This window comes from Amblyraja radiata, chromosome 20, assembly GCF_010909765.2.
Source record: "Amblyraja radiata isolate CabotCenter1 chromosome 20, sAmbRad1.1.pri, whole genome shotgun sequence".
Lineage (NCBI taxonomy): Eukaryota > Metazoa > Chordata > Chondrichthyes > Rajiformes > Rajidae > Amblyraja > Amblyraja radiata.
Genome location: NC_045975.1, coordinates 20,037,786 through 20,054,887, shown reverse-complemented (window position 1 = coordinate 20,054,887; position 17,102 = coordinate 20,037,786). Strand labels below are relative to the sequence as shown.

Here is a 17,102-nt window from a genome sequence, read left to right as displayed (position 1 = left end):
GAATTCATGTCAGTCGAAAATACACTTTATATTCCACGAACATCTTTTTCATGTATGAAAAAAGTCATCCCACCGTTACACTGTGTTTTGGTCGACGGGAGCCCAGTCACTGCTGGGATCGAAGGCATTCTATTAAATACATCTGGGGTTTGATATGCTAAAGAAAGTTGGGAGCTCAAACTTAATTTATAAATTCAATCGTCAGAACCATCGACCTAACGCTGCAAAATGAACAGTTTAACAACAGATTAAAATATACGAGAGTAAAGTTAACATGTACACAAAGGAGAAATTGAATATGAGAAATGTAAATAGAGGATCAATTCAATGTGGGGAATTAGCTCAAATGGTAGAGCGCTCGCTTAGCATGCGAGAGGTAGCGGGATCGATGCCCGCATTCTCCAGTGGGCTTTTTTTGTTGATTGCTGCAGAAAACGTTTCAATTATTTACATTTCGCAATCTGTTAATCATTTGCTGCACAATCTTAATGTAACTACTGTACATATAATCACTTTATTTTCCAAACAACATTAGAAAACATAAAGTGCTGGAGGAACTCAGTGAGCCAGACAGCAATTGGACATTTGGAGAGGGAATGGAAAGGGAACGAGGAAAGCTCGCCTGTCCATTCCCTCCCCAGATGCGACCTGACCCACTGTTTCTGCAGTGCTTTGTGTTTTCCTCGAAATTGCAGCATCTGCTGTCTCGTTTCTCCAAACATTATCAATTTTGTTTTTGTAACTTTACATGCAAGGCGAAATTTATAATCATTGTAAATGTACCCTTGTACACATGTTACTAATAAGCAATGCTGTGGTTGATATACTTTCCAGCAATTTTATTTCATGATTGATATAACAATAAAGAATTCAATTTAAAAAAAACATGTTACTTCTCCAAAGGATTACAAAGATAGAATTCAATTAAGATACTTGCAGGGAGAGTGAGATATGTGTTCATGTTTGCTTATGTTTTTGCACATCAACCTCAGCAACTCTTTGCACTTCAATATTGCACTATAGGATGTAATCTTAGGCTTTTGGCAGCATTAACAGATTTGGACAGATTTTAATCACCATTCTCCAGACTAAAAATCTCTTTTCAAATAGGTTTTCCAATATTATAAAGGTCTGAAGAAGGATCCTGACGGAAACATTGTCTCTCCACAGACACTGCCTGCTCTGTTGAGTTCCTGCAGCATTTTGTTTTTTGCTCGGGTTTACCGCATCTGCTTGTGTCTCCAATACTACACCAGCTTTGCTCTGGCATTAAACTGGAGAGGCAATTCCCTAGCATAAGAATGACAGGAAGACTGAGTGGTGCACTGGACTCCATGTGGAATCCAGCGAGTCCAGGAATATCAGATGAGCAAGCCCCTTTAGGAGTAGGGGTATTCGGTCCCTTGATCCTCCTCCACCATTCAACTCTGACCATTGTTGATCTTTGGAACTATTGTTTTCTGTTTTAGGCTGTGGGCCAAGCATCAAAAATGTGTCTAGAAATCAACTTTCGTGACCCATGTCTCGAAACTACATTAAATTTTGCACAGATTTAGATAAAATATAATTGAGAAGGAAGTCGTAACTCGTCAGTGCCAAAAGTTGCACATTAATTAATTAAACTAATAAGAAAATGAGATTAAAAAAAGCATGCGCCATCTAGTGTCCAATGCCCATATTACCATGGGGAGCCTATTTCCGTGTTGCGATCTATTTAAACTATATATTATTATACTTTGGCGGATGTAAGAACGGCAACTCACAAACACGTATGACCACAACGGTGGTCAGCTACACAACTGTGGCGCGAAAGCGAAACCGCGCAAAAACAGCAGCCCCTCCCGAGTCACGTGACCGCTGCTTCCAAATGCCGGGTTCGATACCTATGTGCGCCAGCAGGCGCCGCTACATGCCCCCCCCCCTCCCAGAATCCGCGGTACGGAAACGCACGGGTAACCGGACGGTTCGACCGGAACGCGGAGTCCGAGGTCGTGTGGAGAGCGGAACAGTAGGGACCGGCAAAACAGAACCGGAGGGACGCGACAAACGCAAACGAGGGACAGGCGTAACAGAGGGGACCAGTGAAACACAACCGGGAATAACAGGTGCAGAGGGTGGCAAAATGGCCGGTGGGCGCCCTCTATGCCGCGGAGTGGCCACAGCCACCAGGCTATCCTCGTCGAGGAGACGAACTCCTCCCTGCCACCCATGTCCAACGTGAACGTCGAGGTACCAGTCCTCAGCACCCTGCACGGACCTTTGTACACCCGCTGTAAATGCGAGCGGTGAGCATCCCTACGAAGGAAAACATAAGCACAATCCCGTAACATAGTAGGCACATGCACCGCGGACGACCCGTGTTGACAAGTGGGAACCGGGAAGGTCAGCTAGCACTGCCGAAGCCGGGACCTCCTGATTACGGGTGGCAGGCAGAAAATCCCCAGGTATCCGCAAAACCAAGCCATAAACCAGTTTGGCCGAGGAGGCGTCGAGGTCTTCCTTAGGTGTAGTTCTTATGCCTAGGAGAACCCAGGGCAACTGGTCAACCCAATCGGTGCCAGTGAGCCGGGCCTTCAACGCCGACTTAAGGTGTCTGTGGAACCGCTTGACTAAACCATTCGACTCCGGATGATACGCGGTGGTCTGGTGCAGCTTCGCGCCGTACAGCTGCGTCATACCACACCACAGGAATGACGTGAACTGGGCCCCATGATCGAAAGCGCTGTACATTATCTCCGGGGCCCACAGCTTCCTGCTAAAAAACGCCAGCAGCAACCTACCCGCTGCTCGAGGATAGCACCCACCGCGACGTCAGATGATTCCACAGTGAGGGCCATTATGGCCGATGCCCTAGGGTGTACCAGCATGGTGGCATTGGCCAACGCGGTCTCAGCCCCCTCTAAAGCTATCTCAGTCTCCTTGGACCAAACCTGGTCTCTGCTGCTGGCATTTTGCGTCTATCTTCCGTTTTACCAAACATGTCTATTTATTTTCAGAAGTGAAGAACATTACAGTTGAAAGAAAAATATCTGCAGGTAAATAAATGCAGAAAAATCACTGAAATGCACACCATGCCTGAATCTGCAAAGGAAATTAGGATTCTTTTTTCAGAATTAGATTTTTCTGTCAGAAATTGAGATTGGGAAGTTGTGCCATAAAAAATAATTTGTTGCAAGATACGTTCCAGATGATTTGGTGGGATAAAACTGTGAAAGAAATTCTAAATAGGAATAGAGTGTTAGGTTCATATTTCATGGCTCTTGGCTGACTTCTTCTCCCCCTTTTCCCAAACACAGCATCCTTTGGACAACACAACTTACATACCCGAAGGCTGTCAATATGTTTGAATGAATGAATGAATGAATGAATGAATTGTTTAATTTGAAGCAGCCCCATAGAAGAACATATTCACGATTTTCAGAAACAGAGCAATTTTTAATCCAGTCTTGGCATTGCTAATTCCACAACAGCAGTGTAATGATTATCAGCTGCCCTTCACGTTTACAATGTTGATTTTTTTTTTTTTAATTCTGTCTGCTTTCAGAAGTTTAGCATTTGTGATAGAACTTATTAGTGAACAAAGATGAGATTTAACCTTGCTACAAACTGATGTGGCAGAACATTGGATAGCTTGACATTTTAATTTCCATTATGCAATTTATATTTAGACATGTTGGATCTTTCGCTGATGACACATTGACACATGGCCGGTTGTGAGCTGGGGGAAGGGATGCAAGAACTACAGCTTACAGATGGCTTTGTACAGAAGAAAATGGAAAATTTACTGCCTGGTTGAATCAATATAAGAACAGACTAATTCTAAGCATGATGTGCGTGCTTCAATTCTTTGGATATATAAAAAGTACAAGATTCTCACATTTATGTTTCCCATTTTCAATATCAGACCCATATAACATTTTTAATACATTTCATAAAAACAATAATCAGAATAAGGAGGAACATTCTAAAATAATCCAACCTTATTCTCTGCTGAACTTATTTATCAGCCTAGCATTGCGTTGCGACTTGCGATTTAGCATTATAACAAATTTCAAATTTGATTTCCAGATTCCGATAACAATGGCTTAAAAGTTCTGCTTCATGGTATGTCCTAATAAATAGTTTTTGGAGCGGTTCATCTATTATCTTAAAGCTTGTTGATTTGATGTTCTTCCAAGAATGCTATCAATTTTTACAGGACTAATTTTGATCATTTTAAAACTTTGTACATTTACATCCTGAAATAGAAATAAGAACAAAACCATTTGCAATTTTTACAAAAGCATATACAGTGTTTGAATGTATAATTCTAACACACCACCAAAATTATGTTAGTAGTAAAGAAGACTATTTGGGATTTCTAAACTGGCAGAAAACTGAGCTTTTAAGTTGTTTTTCAACAATGTTTCAAAGGTAAGAAAGCTATCTCCATTTAAGACAAAAAAGCCTTGTTTTATTTATAATGTGGAAGTGCATCTATGCCCATATTTTTCTAAATAAGCTTTCCAGTACAAAAAATATTTTATAAACTATGATACATGGTAACCTATTTTGTATTAGTTCCAAGTTTACTCTAAGCAGGCAATGGTGCTGCTGTGCGTAGGACTGAAACATTTGGGTAGACATTGACATTGTGATATAGTGTAAAATGGGCATCAATGAAAATAAAATCAATGTGAAACATTTTGACAACATTCACTCATGTTTCACTTTCATACATTCTAACTGCAACAAAAACAGTGTTTTCAGAAGGTATTGATATTCAAACAATGTAAATTAATCTATATTTTTACAAGATGGCAAACACATTCATGTGAATGAAAAAAAAAAGTTTGTTGTGGAGAAATGTTGAAATGGGAGGGAGAAATGAGCTGACAATGCCTTTGATCATATCCATCCCATTTCCTAACAGCTTCTTCTACCTCTCAGATTCTCTCTTTCCATTGATTTATCCTTCATGTTTAGGCAGATCTTCTATTATTTCCACTACCTCCTGTGAAATGGCATCAAACATATACTCTTTTTGTACAGGATTCTGAAGGGACTGTTACCTCTGCCCTATCTTTGTATCATTTTCTATCACATAGACTCGCACAGGAGATACAAAACCTTCTCTTTCAGCTATTTTCTTCTCACTGTCAGGTGAAAAAGCAATTTACTTGCATTCTTTCAACATAATACACTCTCTTAATTACTAATAATACTTATATCCACCATAAGGAAGTGCTCCAAAGGATGCTTATGGTGTAAATCAACTGCCTCAGAAAAGACCGCTTCAGTTCTCAAAAGAGATTCAGCATATCATTGAATTTTTCAACATATTGTTATAGATGCACTGTAAAAATTACCCTGACTGGTTGCAACTTGGCTAGTAAGGCAATTGCAACGCACAGGACTGCAAGAGGCTACAGAGAGTGGTGAACACAGCTCACAACTCTACCAACCATCAAAAGCATCTACTTGAGACACCGCCTCAAGAAGGCAGCATCTATCATCAAGGATCCCCATCATCACGGCCATGCCCTCTTCTTGCTGCCACTGTCGAGCAGGAGGAACAGAAGCCTGAAGTCCCACTCTACCATGTGTAGGAACAGCTACTTTCCCACAACCATCAGGTTTTTGAACTGACCTGCACAACCCTCATCAATTGGGGTAGAAGAACTGGTACTGTGGGTTGGAGTGGATGGGCTGGTACTGTGGATTGGGGTGGATGGGTCTTCATCCATATCTCTGTCACAGCAATAATATAATTTTCCCTGGAGTTAATCAGTGCCCTCAGTTCACCAGTCTTACTTGTCAGACTCCTGGTGTTAAAATCGATGTAATCTGACCTCTCTTTAGGTTTATGTAAGCTCTGCCTACTGGACCTGCTTCATGATCAAAAACTGTATTTGAATTACAGTCTTGCATTTTTTTAAAGTTTTGAAAACATTATGTCAACAATGACAAAAATGTATTGAGAACCTTTTTGCTGCAGAAACTGGTTATCCCACGTTGAAACAAAGAGAGGAGAACATTTTGAAGTACAAAAGTCATATATGGTGCACAATTCAAGGAAATATTACATGAAGTTCTTAACACTGAAGCACTGCCATATCAACACGTGCAGGTAACTGATTCTCAACAGCAGGGAAACTCTGACCTGCAACTTAATAAGTTCATTTGTTCAAGCCTTAAATCATAAAGAATGTCCTATTTAATACACCTGAATATTGCATTTGCTATAATTGCAACCAATGGATGCACACTAACAATTAATTTAATTGCCTGTCATTTTAGCAATTGTAACTTTTCACTCCTTGCATGGGGATTTTAACAACGCATGCAGATGTTAAACTTGCTTACCCTGTCTGATACAATTTCCTTTTGAGGAAGGCTATGAATATTGATGGAGAGAAGAAGTGGGACTGCCTCCAGTTTTAAGTTCATTGCCTCCTTTGGTTGTTTTCCTTTCTCTGAATGTCATTATCTAGATGTCTAACAGCTTTTTCTTCAGAACTGAGTTATGCAACAATTCCACTTTTGCATTTTGGCATTAGGAATGAAAAAAGCAACACTCACCAATTCCTGCAAATCCTCTTCAAAATATTTCGAGGTTGACGATGTGCTTTGTTTAACCTGATTTTCATTTGCAGTTTAACTTCAAGCAACCTTGTAAATCAAGTTTAGTCAAGCTTGCAGAGGAAAATATGGGGTGACCTTAACCTTTCCCAGGTGCATCTTTTCCCTGTGAATGCCAGCAAGTCATTTAAAATCGCTCTGGTCACTTATTTGCCCTGGAGGCAACCTGCTGGCTGCTTTATTTTGGTAGACACAAAATGCTGTTTTATTTTGATCTCCAGAGCAAGCACCAAGGATACTTGAACAAAGTCACCAGGTGTGTTTTTTAACTTAAGTATGCTGGATTTTAATGATGTCGTTGAGGCCGAACATGGATCTAGCAGGTTAGATGTGAAGTGGTTGTGAATTTCCTGCAAGCAAATGTGGTGGGAGACAAGTAATAAAAAACAACAAGTTGCAGATTCTGGAAGTTGAAACAAAAAGAGCAAATACTGGAAATGCCCAGCAAGTCAAATAATGGAATGAAACAAAGAGAATTTAAGATCAAAAACCTTTATTCAGAACTGGACAAAGAGTCTTCAACCTGAAATGTAATTTCTGTTTTTCTTTCCCCAGATTCTGCCTGGAATGACCTGAAGCAGAATGAGGGAGCACTTCATTTTCATATGTGCCTAACCCAGATTTAATCAGAAAGGTCTGCAAAAGTCTGTAGCCATTACTTGCATCTCTTCCATTCATGCTCCCTCACTTTTTTAGGAAAGTCTGTAATCGTGGACGTTTGTAAATGTGTAAATAAGATTTCTGGCTAATATCCACAAAAGTCTTTATATGCAAGTTTTGTGAATGCTAATTCATATTATAATGAGGGAAACAAACGACAAATGCAGGTGCTATACTTAAAGTCCAATTGCCTATTCAGAGAAGATATGGTTAGGGGAGATTTGAGCATTGTTTCCGACATCAGGATTATTTGGCTACTGTTGAGCGACTTAGGAGGAAGGTGATGGTCCCGAAGCCAGGCGAGTTTTTGGTCCCAGGTGTGAATCTGCCATCATTCAGTACAATCGCTCCACTCTTTTAAATCTTTATTTCAATAGCAGCTTGCACTAAATGTTATAACCTTTATCCTGTATCTGTACGCTATGGATGGCTTGATTGTAATCGTATATAGCCTTTTCGCTGACTGGATCGCACATAAAAGCTTTTCACTGTACCTCAGTACATGTGATAATAATAAACCAAATTACACTATTCCATTTCTTTAATCTTAATGTAATTTAGTAAATTTCATAAGTAGTTTTTCACATTTTCAATATTTTAAGAAATCCAGTTAAAAAGATAAATTTACAGAGTTGTAACCAAATATGTTACATTGTACATAGAACAGTACAGCCATGGTATCTGTGCTGACCATGTTGCCAAATTTAACCAATCCCCACCAATCTGCACATGTTCCATATCCTCCCATTCCCCTACCTGTTCATGTGCTTGCCTGTGCCTCTTGTGCAATCAAGGTGCTATTTTTACTGTTCTCTCTTTCCAATGCAAGGTCATACTTCAGAATGAGGAGAATAATCAAGAATGTTAGACATAAGGAACTGCAGATGGTGGTTCACTAAAAGACACTAGGTGCTGGAGTAACTCAGCAGGTCAGGCAGCATCTCTGGGTAACATGGATAGGTGACAATTCGGGTTGGGGCCCTTCTTCAGACTACTTGTGGGGGGGGGGGGGGGGTAGAGAGAGAAAGCTGGAGGACAGGACAAAACCTGGTAAGTGACAGGTGGATATAGATAAGTGGGGGTTTAGATAGGCAGAAGTTTTGACAAAGGCCTGAGACGTGAAGGCAGAATGTGTCAAATAAGTTTAGAAGAGATGCAAACTGTGAAGCCTGAGGAATGTAGGTATTTAGGTGGACGGGGGAGGGGATAGGGAGGGGAGGGGAGAAATGGTAACAAGCCCAGGTGGGACACAGGGAGGTGGGTGGGAGGGGTATTTGTAAGTTAGTTACCTACAATTGGAGAATTCATTGTCCATATCTTTAGGTTGTAAGCAGATGAGGTGCTGTTCCTTCAGTTTGCATGTGGCCTCACTGACAATGGATGAGGCCCAGGAAAACAGGACAGAGAGGTCAGTATGGGAATGGGTAGAGGAGTTATATTGGGAATAGGAGGGAGATATATCAATCTTAACAAGTTTATGTTACATATTTAAATAGACAATGTTGCCACCTGCTGGTGAAAGAATATATCCCAGATTTTAGGTTTTTATTTTTTCAAATTACTAGACCAAACATTTCTTACAGAAATAATCCATAATCCACCAATAGCATTAATAGTGATTTCTGATAAAACCTTGTATCATTTAATCCAATTGTAAAAATAAAAGAAGTAATTCAGACATACAACAAAAGGAATTACTTTTCAAAGACATTAAATGCTTAATGTTCTTATTGGTTTCTGAAGTCTTATGGTCAGTTTGCTTTTTTTCTAGGCCTGTCTGATCAGGTTCAACTATGGGAAATCAGACTATGGACAGAGAGATATTTCTTCTGAACACTTAAATTAGGTGTCTCAAATTATAAAAATCACTATGCAGGAGTCCATTTGACCCATATAGCTCTGCATTCAATACGGTCATCCCCACCAAGCTCACCACCAAACTCCACCAGCTAGGCCTCAGCTTGCCGATATGCGATTGGATCCTGAACTTTCTGACGGAGCGACCGCAGGCAGTGAGACTGGGCCCGCACCTGTCCTCCACTATCACCCTGAGCACCGGCACACCACAGGGCTGTGTACTAAGCCCCATGCTCTACTCCCTCTTCACTCACGACTGTGTTCCTGCATTCGACACCAACACCATCGTGAAGTTTGCAGACTGTGATTGGGCTGATCACCAACGGTGATGAAACAAAATACAGAGCGGAGGTGCAGAACCTGGCGGACTGGTGCGCACGTAACAACTTGTCACTAAACACCTCCAAGACCAAGGAGCTGATTATTGACTTCAGGAGGTCCCATAATGGAGAATACGCCCCAATCTCCATTTACGGGGAAAGTGTGGAGAGAGTGTCCAGCTTTAAGTTTCTGGGCACTCACATTTCTGAGGACCTCACATGGTCCACCAACACCGCTGTGCTGGTCAGGAAGGCGCAGCAACGACTGTTCTTCCTGAGGACATTAAAAATGACTGGTCTGGCCCAACAGCTGCTGACAACGTTCTACCGCTGCACCACAGAGAGCATATTAACGTATGGCATCTCTGTGTGGTATCTCAGCTGCACGGAGGCGGAGAGGAGAGCTCTTCAGCGCGTCGTCCACAGAGCGCAGAGGATCATTGGGACACAGCTACCAGCCTTGGAGGGCATCTACCACACACGGTGCCTCAGGAAGGCCGTCAGCATCCATAAAGACTCCTCACACCCTTATAACGGACTGTTCGAACTACTTCCCTCCTGCAGACGTTACAAGGTCTTCTACGCCCGAACCTCCAGACTCAGAAATAGCTTTATTCCCACAGCTATAGCGGCTCTGAACCGGCCCTGCTGAGTGCCCCCCACCCCCCCTGGACTGTCTCCCTCGGATGGTCACGTCACACAGCTTATTTATTTATTTTACTTTTCTTTTACATCGGTTGGAAGCTGCATACTAAATCTCGTTGCACTGACGTGCAATGACAATAAAAGATAATATTATTATTATTATATTTATGCTTGTCAGAAAAGATCTATCAATATACATAAAACTCTGATCTTTAAATAGGACGTATTTGTGTGTTTTTCTGTGATTCACATCTCCTCAAAAACACGACGCGCTAACGGTGAAATTTTTGCATATTCCGATAGAGATTTACCTCATGATCTTGAAATCGCCTCATAATGTCCCGAGTTTTTAATTAAAATTGTTCACAAATCTGATATTTTTAAAAGCTAACGAGCTGATGACGTCACAATGGCTCCGCTCCTCGCGGCCAGCTGTGCACAGTTTTCAATGCGCAGTCTGCTGGGCACTGTTTTTGCACGAGCTGCGAGTTACGTTAAAACCCCCCCAACTCGCAGTCGACTCGCACTCAGCCGGCTGCCTGCCCCGCCCCACCCTGCCGCCCACTCCCCCGGGCTCTGGATTGAAGCCGCGGATGAGTTACGTAAAACCCCCTCGTCCCCCACTCCCGACTCAGTCATTTTGTCGCCTCCCGATCGTAGTTGACTCATTCGGCCGGACGTCCACCCAGCCCCGCCCGCAGCCCAGCCGCCTTCCTCCCCCGGGCTCTGGATTGTAGCCGTTGAACACGCAGTAATCTGGTTAGGCTTCCGAGGCCCCCTCTCCCCCTTCCCCTGCTCTCCCCCACTCCCCCTGCTCCCCCCTATCAGTGGATAGGGCGGGGATGGGGTAAAAGGGGGCAATGAATAATATTAATCAAGGGGGGTGGTTTGTGTGTGGGGGGTGGTTAATGTGTGTGCGACACCGCAGGCCGCCCGCCCCCGCAACCCCCCTTGGTCTAGTAATTTATAAAATTAGATTAAATAACTAATGTATTTGTAGTATACGTCCATAACTCTGCGTGATATGGCTCTTCAAGAATATTATGACCATTAAATGCTTTGGTTTTGATTTTAAAAAGTCAATCTTAGAGTTAAATGAAATGGGAAAGAAATATTAAATTGCTAAAAATTTGCATGATGTGATCAATTAACTCATCTGACGCTTCATTAACTCATCTGATAGCAGGCAGTCTAATGTTCACATTCTATTTCTGCCATTTAAAAGCCTGATTCCGCATCAATTAACATGTGCCATCTCTTTAAACCAGCTGCAGGATTTCCCAGCCTCTACTGAACAGTTTGAGCTGCAACCTAAAAGTGTTTTATCTTATTTACCAACTGACGCAGATGTTTTCTAACTGAAGAAGCTCACATTCAAGTTTCCGAAAAACATAATTGCTGACTAATGGAAATCATTGATCACATCATGCAAATTTTTAGCAATTTAATATTTCTTTCCCATTTCATATGACTGTTAACATGCCTATTGTGCGAGAGTGCAGCCTCTACAGCTTGTTTTGAACATTTTCTTTTGTTTCAGTGAGACTAACATTACTTTATTTAATAATCATTAGTATATTTGATGATCAAATAATCCCAATTTTACCAATCACTGTATCCATCCAAAGATGCAGAAATATTACATTCTTATTATAATTTGCCGATCTAACATACTATTAAAATTGACTACTGAATTCCTTGAAATATTGGGCAGATTAGAATGCCCCAACATTAAAAAAAAAACAACATTTACACGGATAGATATGCAATGATATATTTAGCTAAAAATGATTAAAATTTAATTTTATAATGATATTTATATCGGGAAAACTGTTTCCGCCCGGTTTCGAACCGGGGACCTTTCGCGTGTTAGGCGAACGTGATAACCACTACACTACGGAAACCACTGTAACCACCTATGGAGCCACACACGCCCAATTGCAAAGAGGCGACGGATGGTAACTGGATTGTAGCCGTCGCCCGCTCCCGCACTGAGCCTCCGGACATATCCGCGAATATGACTGCTCCCGCGCCTCCACGTAAAGTCTCCCCTCTCATCCCCGTTTCATATGCATTGTTATTAAAGAGAGACAGCTCGCAGCGAGTGACTGGGGCACAAATCATTTTGTGTTGACATCGTTAGTGCCGCAGACTCTGGTGGGCAGGCACGACCTTTGCAGTGTTGAGGGACTGCGCCACTGTCGGCGGCGTCGGCATTCAGGAGAGATGTTCAAATGATATGATACAAATACAATGTCAATGATATAATACTAACAAGCCCAACTCATCCATGCCGACCAAGATGTCTCATCGAAGCTAGTCCCATTTGCCGGCATTTGGCCCACATTCCTCGAAACCTTTCCTATACGTTTACTTGTCCGAGTGTCTTTTAAATGCTGTTATAGTACCTGGCCTGCCTCTGGTGCCATATACTCACCACCCTTTGAGTGAAAAAGTTGCCCCTATTAAATTGATTCCATCTCACTTTAATGCCATCATCTGGTTCTTGATTCCCCTATCCTGGAGGAAAGACTCTGCATGTATCCTATTGATTTTATACACTTCTATAAGGTCACTCCTAAGCCTCATGCGTTCTAAGGAATAAATTCCCAGTTTGCACAACCTTTCCCTATAACTCGGACCCCTGATTCCTGGCAACATCCTCATAAATTTTCTATGCACGTTTTCCCGCTTAGTGACATTAATAGGAGAATAGGTCAGCTGAATGTGAATTTCATGTTCTTTTCACTGTCCTGAACTGCATTCTTCTACGGTAGGAAGCATGGCAACCAATTTGCGCTACCAGATAATCTGCTCTGCAAGTGTTTTCAATCAATCAATCAATCAATCTGATTTATTCATCACATACACAATAAAGTGCAGTGAAATGAACTTGCCAGCAGCAGTACAATAAAAAAAGAACACACAATACACAATAAAAATTTAACACAAACACCCACCACAGCATTCTTCACTGTGGTAGAAGGCACAAAGTACAGTCAGTCCTCCCCCATTTCCCCCCCCGTGGTTGGGGCTATAACCTCCGCCGTTGCGGGCGGCCAGATGACAGGCCCTCTCGTCTGGAAGGTAAGTCCGAATCGGTGCTTCCCTACCGGAGACCACGGCTTCAGGATGACGTAGGCCGCAGGGCGGCGGTCGGAGCTTTTCTCCAGGGACTCCTGGCGAGGGATCCCGCTCCGGATGGTAAGTAACTAAGCCCTGTAAGTCCCCGCTGCGCCTGCTGCTAGATGCTCCGCAGACCGCGGCTTCAACATGTTGAAGGCCACGGGCTAGCGGGTCGGAGCTCTTCTTCTCCGGGGGTCCCCAACAAGGGATCCCAGGCACCGGAGCCGCGCCTGCAGCTAGTAACTCCGCAGCCCGCGACTTCAGACTGAACAGTCCGCGGGCCAGCGATCAGAGAAATTTCATGCTGCGCCCGTTGCTGAAGCTCCAGGCCCGACTCCGGGAAAGGCCGCACCAATCCTTGGTGTTAGGCTGCGAGGGAGGCGACTTGGAAAAAGTCGCCTCTCCGTGGAGGAGGCGACCAAAAGCGGTTTCTCCCTTACCCCCCCCCTCACCATCCCCCACACGAGACACACTGAGAGACATTAAAACACATATTTGGACATACTAAAAAAAACAAAAAAAGTGTTGGTCAGGAAAATGAGATTAACTTAATTGTTCTTGTTTAAAACAGTGCCTTGGCATCCTTTAGTTCTAGTAGACCATATTTTCTGCCATAGAGCTATACAGCACCAAACTGGCCCTTTGGCACATCCATTTGTTTGAATTTGGCCCATATCCTTCCAAGTTCTTCCTCGTAATATATCTGTCCATATGTATTTTAAAATTCATAACTGTATCTGCCCCTGTAGCAGCTCTGGCACATTTAGACTACCCTTTGAGTGGAAAAAGGCGCTCCTGAACTCAATCTTAAATATCTCACCTGGTGGATCTCTTCTGCGCTCGAACAGGAGAGGTGCGGTGGTGCAGCAGCAGAGTTGTTTTACAGCACCAGGGACATGGGTTTGATTCTGACTATGGGTTTTGCTGCAAGAAATTTGTAGGCTCTCCCTGTACCTCTGGTTTCCTCCCACGTTCCAAAGACGTGCAGGTTTGCAGGTTAATTGGCTTCTGTAAATTGTCCCTGGTGTGTAGGATAGAACTCATGTACGGGTGATCATTGGTTGGTGAGGACTCGGTGGGCTGAAGGCCTTGTTTCCACGCTATATATGTAAACTAAGGAACAGGCTGCTCCTGTACTCTTGCTATCTCACTTTTGAAAGCCTTCCATTTGCCAACCATCCCCTTACCTGCAAAGAGACGACCCCATTGCATGACTTGATGCCTCCAAAATCAGCCTTGCCCCAGTTTAGAACGTTAACTGCTGGTCCTAATGTGTTCCACCACCAAGGCTTAAGTCAGTTGCACAACCTCATTCCCCAAGAGGAGGTCTTATTGCTCTAGTTAGACTATATATTGATTAAGGAAGCTTTGTTGCCCCCACTAAGAGCTTGCCCCCTCTGCAGTTCAGGTGCAATTTGTATCTCTTGTACAGATTACATCTGCTCCAGAATAGATCCCAAAGATGCAAAAACTTGAACATTTCCCCCTGCACCAAATCCTCAGCCTTCATCTGGCCTATCCGTGTACTCCTGTCCTCACTAGAAACTGGGAATAATCCAGAGATCAACACGTTTGAGGACCTGCTTTTTAAGCTCTTTCCTCACTCCTTATATTCAGCATGCAGGACCTCATCCTTTTTGCTAACAATTTAATCAGTACCGATATGCACACAGCCTCCGGTCACTTATCCTACCCTGTGAGAAAGTTCTACACCTGTTCTGAAACATCCTGGACCCTGGTACTAGGGAGACAACACACCATACTGGAGGTACACAAAAATACTGGAGAAAGTCAGCGGGTGCAGCAGCATCTATGGAGCGAAGGAAATGGGCGACGTTTCGGGCCGAAACCCTTCTTCAGAGTTTCTCCAGCATTTTTGTGTACCTTCTATCTTCCAGCATCTGCAGTTCCTTCTTGAACACACCATACTGTAGTCCCGTTTGTGACCACAAAATCTCCTGTCTGTCCCCCTAACTATAGAGTCTCCTATCACTGTAGCACTATCTGACTTCACCCAACCTCACTGTGCCTCAGAGCCAAACCTGGTGCCAATGACCTGTCTGCGGCTCCTTCACGTCCCCCCCCCCCCCCTTTCGCCCCCAACACGACCCAAAAAGGAATAGTAACAGGAGATTCCTGTGTTCTCTGCCTATTCCTTTTACCATTCCTGGTGGTCACCCATCTACTTTCTGCCTGCACTCTAGATGTGATCACCTCCTATGATGCTCTCAGGCTCCTGGACTATCCCGAGGTCGTCCAGCTGCAGCTCCAGTTCCTTCACGTGGTCAGTCAGGATCTCTCGCTGAACGCGCTTCCCACATCCTGCAGGAGGAGCATCGGACGGTCCTAACTGCCATCCCAACCAAAGCTACTCTCGTATCTTTGATCCCAACTGTACAAAGACTAAAGAAAAAGGTTACAAAAGTGAAGACATTATCTTATCTTGACATCACCCTCTGCATCTTCAACACAGCCTCTCCAAAGTCTCAACAGTATTACACCCCCCACCGTGTCTCAATACAGCCTGCCCCAAACGGCTGTTCTCAACAGACCAATCCATTACACTTTCACTTCTACGGCGCTCTTTTAAACCTCCCCGTTGTTGCATCTCCACCTCCTGGCTGGAAACTCACAAGCTCAGCTGTTCTCATTAAAAACGTCACTGCGCTGCTCTGTCTCCTGGCTGGGAACACATTGATTTAACATCTCACTCATTACTACACAGTGTCAGCCTGACTGAGAAGGAAGAATTTACCTGGTGCACCAGAGCCGATTTAAAATTGAGACAAACTTTGATGTAAATCACTCTTAAAATGGAGCAGACTGTCAGGTACTGCTGAGTAGCCCAGCATCAGATGGAAACGGTATGCTTTACATAACTTCTGTATGCTGACAACAAATTTCCACATTCAAAGTTTTTATCAAAACTCGTATTTGTCATTTAGAGCTGCTAACCACAAACTATATTACAATTTATCACCTACAAGTTTCTCATTTGCCAAGTGAGGGCCTTATGCTGCTCATTTTTAAAAACACTTGTCAGATGAATAAATAATTAACAGGAGGTAGTAATCAGGAAGTCGCAAAATCCTCTGATTTTACTTATTAATCAGCCTGGTGTAAAATGTGTCTGGTGTGTCATTGGACTATAATTGAAGACTGTAACTACAATAAGCTCTATCAGGGACAAACTGGTAGAATCATTGAAAAGATTTTTCACCAAATATTAAACAGCTATTTAATAAATATATTAGTTATTGTTTTTTTTGGTTGGAATAGGAAGAAATAAACCTGAACGCAATGGAGTGTCCATTCAAGTTGACAGGATTAAAGCTGATGACAACGCCATTGGTTGCCTTGCTAATGGCTAGAAACCTTGGGCAATATAAAAATCAATAGATGAATGGTGTTTATGAACATTTGTTCTGTGACAACAAATAACTGATCTGCTGGGAGAGTTGCTTAAGTGGAAATAAAGAGCTTCATTATTTTCTATTTACAGTAAAAAATATGCTTTTTGGTGACATTCCACTGCATGGCGTACTTCACCAGAGGCTACCTCTTACAGCTCTGCCCATTCAATAGCACATTTAAAGGATGAATTTCAACGGACAAAAAAAACATGCACGTTTAACAAAAATATTTTGTTATAAAAATCAACAGCATCTTTATTACAAACGTAGACATGTTGCCTTTACAAACATTTATACAAGGAAATAGAAGCATAGAGTTTCAACATGCAAGAGCCAGTGAACCAGAGTTGAAAGTTAAAATAGACCAAATGTTGGCCACAAATTTAAAAATCAGAGAAAAATATTATTTAGCACAAAGACTGCTGACTAAGAAAGTAAAGTCAACCTCATTGAGTTGCCA

General features: G+C 42.7%; 1 protein-coding gene and 2 non-coding genes across 3 annotated transcripts in view; 1 reads left to right on the top strand and 2 right to left on the bottom strand.

Annotated features, from left to right (window-relative positions):
- LOC116984660 overlaps positions 1-17,102 on the bottom strand; it is a 147,717-nt gene that overhangs the window by 121,411 nt on the left and 9,204 nt on the right. The gene's annotated exons all lie outside the window — the stretch shown is intronic.
- trnaa-agc lies at positions 332-404 on the top strand. Its single transcript has one exon. It is a non-coding gene; the product is annotated as a tRNA-Ala (tRNA).
- trnav-aac lies at positions 11,935-12,007 on the bottom strand. Its single transcript has one exon. It is a non-coding gene; the product is annotated as a tRNA-Val (tRNA).